This window comes from Leptodactylus fuscus, chromosome 8 (genome assembly GCF_031893055.1).
Source record: "Leptodactylus fuscus isolate aLepFus1 chromosome 8, aLepFus1.hap2, whole genome shotgun sequence".
Taxonomy (NCBI): Eukaryota; Metazoa; Chordata; class Amphibia; order Anura; family Leptodactylidae; genus Leptodactylus; species Leptodactylus fuscus.
In genome coordinates, this window is record NC_134272.1 from 46,390,021 (window position 1) to 46,399,233 (window position 9,213).

Below are 9,213 nucleotides of genomic sequence, written 5' to 3' on the forward strand. Positions count from 1 at the left end.
GCCCATAAATAAAGTTTCCAAAAAAGCAGGACAATCTGCCACAGAGTACATTTAATGTACATAAAGAGGACCTTTCACGACCTCTCAAGTCCAAGGTGAACAGTGTCAGAGCTCAGAATCACACCGCCAGAGGCCACAACCCACAAGGAAAGGGGAGATACCAGCATTTGCAAACTGCTGGTGTTAGAGTGCTTCCTTTACTTCTCTAGTAACAGAGATAGGAGTCCTAGGAAAGTAACTGAGCACCAGCAGCTTTAAATTAGATACATGGAAAGAATTGGAAAGTACAGTTTATAACAAACTGGATTAATCAGTTTCAGCATCTTAAATGGACTTAAGAAGCAATGAGCAAATTTGTAAGAGGGAACCCTTGTGCAGATGTTCCTGGTGGAGAAGGGATAGTAAGGAAGGAGGGATAGTATCCTGTGTCTCCAATCTCCTCATGCCACAAGTAGATTGGATGAGGGAGATTCTACTATTTTGCCAACACTAGAGAAAGTCTTTGAAAGTAGTGTTAGCTTAGAGGAAGCCAAGACTGGCACTGTCCATAAACAATGGAAATTGGAGAATAAGATTGAGTATTATACAAGAATTTGACCCAGAGAAACAAAGGATAACTCAGACTGTGAGGACAAAGTTAGTCAAGGACCGTAGAGAGTTTATCAGTGTCCATTTGCAGGCTGTGGTGTGAGATCACACACCCTACAAACAGCAGAGAAGATTTCTCATGCAGACACTTCTCCAACTTAGTATAGAGCAATGGTTCGCCAAGCAGACCAGGGGGTACGCCATGCAGTATCAGGGAATATGCACCACAACTGAGTGAAAAAGAAGTGGTAGATTTTGCAAGTGCTCAGGTTACAGGCTCCTAAGGGGTGTTAGTCCTTTGGGAGTACTCATTTGGAATTTTTTCACAAATGGGTACTTGGCTTTGAAAGGTTAAGAAACACTGGTATATTATCTATTATCCAGTAGCCATCAAAGAGCTAATTGGACGTGTTTCTAGTGGCATGTCAATCCAGGTGGGTAGATCAGGATGGTAGATATACCAGCATACAAAGGTAGAGCAGGTTACTGAAGATGTCATTCATGAGCTCCTGTAATACTACAGGGGCATTCCTAAGGCCAAAGAGCATGATATCAATGGCAATCTTCTACTTGTTGCTGTCTCTGTTAAAGTTAAGGACCCCACAAAAATCTATCTTAAATAAGACCCTATATCCTAGAGATCCTGTCAAAAACTTCAGAAATCAATTGCAGGGGTTATCTGTTGGGATCTTGTTTAGAGTATGGTACACAAAACAATGACAAAAAAAAACTAAGCACTGACCGAAGACTTCTTAATCAATCCCTGTATAAGGTTCTCTTTCAAGAAAATTTTTATAAGACATTCATCTCAGTAAGGGATAAGTGGATGTACATGACACCAAGGAGGAATAGTAGCAGGCAGATGTGGTGATGTGATAGTTATACAGCATAGAGTCCCAGTGGATGACAGGGGCATGCTTGCACAGGCAGGGTAAATCCAGTAGCAATGGACTGATAGCCTTTCCAAGTGAATTGTTGGTGATCTTTTTTAGAATAAAGAGCTCCAATCTGCAGGCCTATACAGACATTCATGTACAGTACAGATTCTGGAAGGGCTTCTCTGTCAACAGAAGATATTTCTAGAGGTTTCTCAAAATGAATCATATTTAAATTGTAATGAGCCACTACAGATTGATGCAGAAAGTAACCCACAGCATCACGCTAGAAACAAGCCTTCTTTCAAAAAGTGAATGTAATCGCAAGACAGAATTACAGGAGGCTATAGTGGTCTTTGGAAAGGTGATGTGCTATGTAAGAAATCCTCCTCACATGAAACAACTCTCTGTAACATGGATAGGTCAGGTTAAAAGTACAGTTCACGTTGCCGTCAGAATTAGATAATCCAGAATGAAGGTTTGTAATCTAATGAAATAATATGAGCTATAATATGTATTTTATTAAATTAATATACTATGGAGTATAGATTTGTGACATATCACTACTAATACTTCATCTGTACCCCACATATATCTGCTGAGGCCTGTGAATGGTCAGGGTTCACCTGAGCCTCTGCGGTCTGAAAACTAGGAAAGGGAGATGCACCACCCAAACCTAGGACTGAGAGTAGATGAGGACCATGTCGTATATTACCCCAGTTATCACTATAACTTTGTAATTTTGTTACCATGTGGTTAAAATAATGTAATCATTTTATACTGCAGTTCATTACAGATGCAGTGATACCAAATTTGTGTACATTTTTTTTAATATTACAAAATATTAATATATTTATAATAGGCCTGGTTTACATCTGCGTTCGGTATTCTGTTTGGGGAGTCCACATGGGCACCCCCCAAACAGAATACTGAACGCAATGACAAGCGGTGAGCTTATGAAAGCCCATAGACTATAATGGGGTCCGTGTGTTTTCTGCACAGTCTCTGCACGAGTCATGCGGAGAGGAAGAGTACTTCATGAGCTACTTTTCTATCCGTATGATCCATGCGGAGACATGGAAAACACACAGACCTCATTATAGTCTATGGCAGACCTGGGCAATGTACGGCCTGCGGGCCACATCCCGCCCTCTGACTGATTCTGTCCGGCCCACATACTGAGAGGACCTGTGTGACGTCAGACATCACATGACTAGGGAGCCTTGTCTTAGTGCCGGCAGGACAGTGCAAGAAGATGGAGACGTGTGGTGTGTGTCCTAAGGTACTGAGAGGGGAGGGGGGGGATGTGAGATGCAGGGTGGAGAGTGTGTGTGTCTGTGTCTCTGTGAGTGTGTGTGTCTATGTCTCTGTGTGTCTCTCAGTAACCTAGGAGTGGAGATGGAAGGGGAATGTTATACTGGGGAAGAGATGGGGGGGGGGGGGGACGGACGTGAAACTGGGGGCAGATGGAGGGGGGACATGAAATGGAGCAGATGGAGGGGGATATGAAACTGGGGGAGAAATGGAGGGGGAGATATGAAACTGGGGGAGAAATGGAGGGGGAGACATGAAACTGGGGGTAGATGAAGGGGGGCACTTAAACTGGGGTCAACTGGAGGGGGCATTAAACCGTGGAGGTAGCTGGAGGGTGACCTGTCTGCCTCTAGTTGCCCCCAATTTAATGTCACCCTCCAGCTACCCCTACGGTCTACTGTCTGCTTCCAGCTGCCCGAGTTTGACCCCTCTAGTTGCCCCCAGTTTCATGTCCCACTCCAGCTGCCATTAATTTATTGCCCCCCTCCAACTACCCCTACTGTTAATGTCCCCCTGCAGCTGCCCCAGTTTCATGTCCCCTCTAGTTTCCCCCAGTTTAAACTGGGGCACCAGGAGAGGGACGTAATACTGTGGGGCAGTTGGAAGGGAACATTATAATGTGGGGACATATAGTGTACAGGTGACTGTAGGAGGATTATCCTTTGTGGGGGCACAAGGAAAGATGATTGAGAATGGGCGGCGTCAACACAAGTGGGTGGACCCAAATTTGCCGTGGCACGCATAACCCTCTAGAATAGTTTCAATTTCTTATGCGGAAAAAAATAATTGCCCACCCCTGGTCTATGGGGTCTGTGTGCTTTCACTGCTCACCGCTTGTCAATGCGTTCGGTATTCCATTTGGGGGGTCCCTATGTGGACTCCCTGAACGGAATACCGAATGCAGATGTGAACAGGGCCATAGGGAAAAGGGTTTGTTTTGTTTTTTTTATTATGTTTGGACATTTCTACCACTAGGGGGCTTGATCAATAATGTAATATATTACAATACATATGTACCCCAGTGTATTATGCTTGTTACAAAAAAGTGACCGGCATTGTGTTAGGACTTGCCCCTGGCAGATCCTAATAGAAGTACTATGATGGCAGCCATGAGGAATTTATTAGGCTGGCATTGTCAGGGGCCATTTTTAATTTGCCATAGTAAACCATTTCAACCCAATCCCTCTATGGTGTTGCAGAGGAAGCCGAGTGACAAATAGGTTAGATGCCACAGTTGTTATTGTGCATGGCCTCAAAGGGGTTAAACACTATCCAAGCTGCTGCTTCAGCAGACAATCGGCTGCTGTTTTGATTGGATGGGCACATCTTCTGAGCCCCTGCGGGAAAAGACACACACACATACTGCAACCGCTAAGTTCTACTATACTTACTAAGGCCAGGGCCCTACGGGATGTAAACCCCGTGATTTGCCCGCAGCGGAGACGCTGCGGGAAAAATCGCGGCGTTTTACAGTGCAAGCAAAGGGGATGGGATTCATGTGAATCCCATGCCCACTTTGTGGAAGAAATCGCAACATGTCAATTATATCTATGGAAACGCTGGAGGCTTTCCCGTAGATATAATGTTAAGAAAAAGTCCGCAGAGTAAAACTCTGAACTTTGTCTTAAAAGCGCTGCGGAAAGAACCACAGTGCGCTCATGCCGCGGTTCTTTCCACAGTGCTTTAGCGCTGCGATTACGGCCCGTGTGGCCTTAGCCTAAGGCTAGGTTTACACTAGTGCTTGCAGGACTTTTCTCTTTGCATTTTTCAGGCAGAAACCCAGCAGATCCTATTATAGTCTGAGGTTTACAAATTTCTGCAGGTAACTGCTTTTTAAGTGGATTAGGTTAAGCAGACCCAAAAAACGGAAAGCCGAACACTAGTGTGAACCTAGTGTAAAATAACTCTTTTGACTCTTCTTTATCTTATATGAAAATGCTTTACTAGTGTACAGAATGAGGCAATGAATCATTTACTAACCAGCAGCTACCTCCTCCATAGATTTCTGTGTGTAGAGTCTGGATACTGATACAGGTGCCATTAGAGACAAGAGAAGGAAAGTAGTCTTTTAAATGGTCACTAACTTTTCCAGACAGCTTAGTCTCATTTAATAGATCATGTGATTCTGGACCAAAATGTAATGTACGTTAATTAAAAATGTGACTGCTTTCTGCCTTGAAAAATGTATCTGAATTTACTGCCACAAGGTGTCTCCCTTGTAGTTAATTTGCAGTTGACTCTTTTGTTACCAGAGAAGTAAATCCCTAGATATGAGATAGAGTCAAGACAGAGATAGGAGTGGATGGGGCAGGTTCTTTTCCCTTTTCACAGTGAAAGCAGATGGGAAAGTAGATTCTCCTCACAGCACATCTGCAAATCTTCATGATTACAATGTAAAAAAGTCTTCTATGTGCTGCAGCCATAATGATACTAATAACCTTCACATATCTAACAAAAAAATTGGAGTAACAGAATTGTTAAACCTACAGTCATTTAGCAACCCTTCTCACATTATCACATAAACGCTGTAAATGTCAATGCATGTGATTAATTAGCACATTCCTCCATATATGTACAGTACTGGAGGGTGATCGCAGGGGCTCAGAAGCAGAGTATATACAATCATCACAGGGGCCCAAAGTACCCTTGGGAGACTTTAAACAAATGTTTAAAAAAATTAATAAAGGTTCTAAAATATGTAAAAAAACAAAAACAAACAAACAATCCTCCTTTCCCCATTAAAATATTTCCCTGCGTTTCAAAAATAAAAAATTCACACATAATTGCTACTGTCACCTCTATAACATTGTGACTTATAATACTATTACATTATTTCATCCGCATAATGAATGGCATACAAAGTAAAAATGCCAGAACTCAAAACAAAAAGAATGCCTCACAACACATTGCTAGAGGGCCACCCACATAGCAAACACCACAAAACCAATTGATGACCACTAAAGAAATTATATGAAAGAAAAAAACCAACAACCATAAAATAATATTTTTATTACAAATAGTCATAAAATCCATTCAGCAGGGCAGATGTTATAAGCCAGCAAAAACACAGACATCACAAGAGTGTCCACAGACCAAAAGAGCAAATGTATGGGAATAAATGTATTGATCCTAAATTAACGAATTATAGATAAATATCACATGTATCCACACATGAAAATATTGTGACATACATGCCAAATCAACTGGGGCTTCACATAGATATCCAGTATAGTACCAGCTTTCCATGTAAAAATACTTAAGTTTCTTTAAATAATTAGGTATAACATATATAGTAGAAACCAAAGTGCCAGATAGCTAATATTGCACGGACTATACATATAGGGATACTCTGGCTAATTAAATGAACGAATAAATAAATAAATATATTATATATAATGAAAACCAAAGTGGCCTTCAATAAATATATAGCAGAAAAATGTCAGCAAGTCGTATACCTGTGGTCATGATGTATGGCAAACGGTCCGCAGTACCCACAATAGGGTCCCCAACTAATGCCTCAACATGTTTCACCTACTGTTAGGCATCCTCAGGAGGCATGCATTGAGGCGTTAGTTGGGGATCCTATTGTGGGTACTGCGGACAGTTTGCCATACATCATGACCACAGGTATATGACTTGCTGACTTGCTTATCTCTTTACTTCCTGGGGTTGATTATGCTTATATCAACATTTATATTCTAGTAGCAGCATTTTTCTGCTATATGTTTATTGAAGAGCACTCTAGTCTTCATTATATAATATATATAATTAGCCAGAGTATCCCTATATGTATAGTCTGTGCAATATATCTGGCACTTTGGTCTACTTGTTTGCTTAACTTGTCTGATGTATTCTCAAAGATGAACACTAGATGTCAGTATAAAACTGTTATTTGCCTGTGTTGCATTAATAGCCATTTAATCTTTAGCTCTGTGTATTTAATTTGCTTGTCCATCCATATATCTTTGTCATTTTTCCAAGTGTATACTTTAAAACGTATGATGGACATTCTTGCTAGTGATAACCAGTGCACATTATAAGTAAAAGACCTTGGAACATGGCAGCTTGAAGGAGAAAAGGTAATGAATATTTTATTTTGCAGATCCCACCTGTGGATAAGGGTTCCCACCTCAGTTACAGACCAGCATTATTGAGGCCTAAGGTCGCCTGCTTCTTTTCATACAGTTACTGGTGCCAGCTGAATCATGACCTCTTGCTACTTACTATTAAAAGGTGTCTCAAAAGGGTGACATCTAGATTTTTGTGCACTTTCAGTATGGAGACAAACTGCAAAATACATTGAAGTGTTGGATCAGACTTCATTACAGATTTTGCACTTGGACCCAGCTACGCCTCTGGCTGTTCTTCTTGTTCTCTTCTTGTACTCTCTTGTTCAGCAGCGGGTATTTTAAATGCACCCAGTTAGTGCCACCTTCTATATTATGTCTAGAAGGACAATACTCCACAGCAGACATTGTGTTTTCACAAAGTAAATGCATGTCCTCTGTCATCGATATCCATTACATATACTGAGATCTGCCAGTCACGTGAAAAGACCTCGATTTTATTTCCTAGAAGAGTCTGACTCTACAATGGACACAAGATTACAGAAGTGACTCCTACATTGTGTAAAGTATTAGACCTGTGTTAGACAAGAAGGTATGTTTTAGCCATCGCTGATCAGTACAAACCATTCCTGATCAGTGCTCATTCTGCACTGTCTGATTCCTAGGACATGTAGGAAGAAGTGATTGTTCACCAACATTTACTTTAAATTGTTTGCCAGCAAGCATCTTATTGACTAACTTTATTGGACAGTGACTTTCTTCGTGATGCCAAACGTAACCGATCACATTTATAACAAGTAAATGCTGTAATGGGCTCCACCATTAGATATACTGATATTCAGGACTGAGTGTTCATACAAGTGTTTATTCCCAATAACTCTCTTCAAACTGTTCTCATCTAATAGTTCCTGGCTCTTAGTCAGCGCTAGAAACGTCCCTTTATTCACACAATTATTGTTTAGACAAGGATATACAAACATGAGGAAGTCACCTACATGGCAGCGGCACAGCTAGACGAACAATATCCACGCAACACTTTTATGCTTACTCTTAAAACAAGTTTTATGAAACACAGAATAAAGGTTGTTACTTTAGCATTTTTCACAGTGGTAAAAAAAAACAACAACTTTGCTTTAAAGTAAAGAGAATGATTTCAGACTATTTCATACAATAAAACTGCTCTTTTCAGGGCATTCTGTGGATTTCCTTTGGCAATGCTGCTATTAAAAGAGGCATTGACCCCAGAGGCAGGGCATAGGATGTTGATTCTGGGATTATTTAGTCAGATTGTAATATTTGAAGTTGGAAAGGATTTCCTCCTTATATAGAGCAATTAGAATCCTCCTGGGCGTTTTTATGCCGCCTTCTGGATCTGCTGGGTAGGATTGTAAAATGCACCTGATAGACTTGTGTCTGTATAAAAACTTATTGACTATGTTACTAATATTATGCAATCTTACATCTATACAAAGCATTGAGGTGGTCTCATTTGGAATATGAAGTTCAGTTCTGGTCACCAGCACCAGAATAAATGTCTGCAAGTTAGAAAAGATACAAAGAAGAGAAACAAAACTGGCATGGAAGACCTTATATTATGTTACAATAATTGTCTGAGATCACGGAGTCAAATGCACACAGTTCTGGAGGATTAGAAAATAAAACTGCATGGGTATTTATGTGCATACTCCACTCTGTTACTGTGATGGGCTTCCTATCACCTCCACCACTCTGACTGTACGGTTTCTTCATTTAGCCCTTTAAGCTACATTCCTGAAATTCCTTATTAATTCGCACCAGAGCAGTCAGTTCATGGATCCTCATAGCAATGGAACACACATTGCCCATAATAATAGAAGGTACCAAGGGATTGACACCTCTGGCCCTTGATTTACCCTTATGTATACTCTGTGTCCTCTGAAAGGCCTCAAGACTACGCTGGGGACTCAAGTTTAGTGCACACTCCACTAGGGGAGGTTTTATTCATGGCCAGAAGCTGATCCCTGGTGTAAGAGATATGAGGGGGTGCTGTCCTACAGTTCTGGAATGGACCATTTAGTCTCAGGAGAGTTGTGTGACTGCCGGCAATAGTGATAGTCCAGGGCCCCACCGGTCAGGTTGGTGCCGTTTTGCAGTGAGTTATTCTCTCATCACCAGTGATTGTATGTGGGGCGAATAAAAGGGGAGGTTTTATCAGATGTTAAAGGGAGTCTGGGACTAATGAAAGTACCTTGTAGGGCTGTTTCTGTACTTTCCAAAGTTGCAAGATTTCATTCCAAGATTTCTTATTGTGTATTGCAACTCCATTTTCATGAAAATCAAATTGCCAAAGAATGGCTTTAGGGGCGTTTCTTCGCATGCCAAGGCTTCAC